Source organism: Egretta garzetta, unplaced genomic scaffold (genome assembly GCF_000687185.1).
Source record: "Egretta garzetta isolate BGI_Z169 unplaced genomic scaffold, ASM68718v1 scaffold957, whole genome shotgun sequence".
Classification (NCBI taxonomy): Eukaryota; Metazoa; Chordata; class Aves; order Pelecaniformes; family Ardeidae; genus Egretta; species Egretta garzetta.
Genome location: NW_009260360.1, coordinates 27,652 through 28,177, shown reverse-complemented (window position 1 = coordinate 28,177; position 526 = coordinate 27,652). Strand labels below are relative to the sequence as shown.

The window sequence follows — 526 nt, the reverse complement described above, 5'->3', positions numbered from 1 at the left end:
TTCTCCTGCCGGCAGGAGCACGACGGCCCTGGGCAGGGAGGCTGGGGATGGCACAGGGTGCGAGCCCAGCCAGGAGTGGGGGCACCGGCTCCCACTGGGAGCTGATCTTGGCACCGAGACCCAGCAGCCTGAGGTCTGGGATCGACGACCGGCAGCTCTATGGGGAGCGTTTGGTGGGGGACATGTGAGCCACATGGGGTCTGCCTGTGCTTTTGGTACCGAGCCCTCCCCGTCTGCTGGCAGCTGCGGGACGGTGCCTGTGCCACTGTGGGCAAGGGGCTGAGGGTGCCTGCGCTGGGGTGCAGGGCTGGGGGTGCTGGTACCTGCGCTGCTGGGGTGGGGGCACAGCCCTGCTCGTGGAGGCAAGGGCTGAATGTTGCTTGGGGCTGTAGGGGTTAGGGAAGGTGACACACACCCCCGCCCCGCGATGCCAGGGGCACATGAGGGGCCAGGAAGGCGCCCCGAGCTGGCAGCCGTAGTGGGGAGTACCTGCAGGGCTGGGCTGAGCACCGGTGGCATCTCGGCT

At 68.8% G+C, this 526-nt stretch overlaps 1 protein-coding gene across 1 annotated transcript in view; it reads right to left on the bottom strand.

The window, feature by feature from the left end:
• LOC104130000 (dedicator of cytokinesis protein 2-like) overlaps nt 1–526 on the bottom strand; it is an 11,812-nt gene that overhangs the window by 1,669 nt on the left and 9,617 nt on the right. The window lies entirely within an intron of this gene.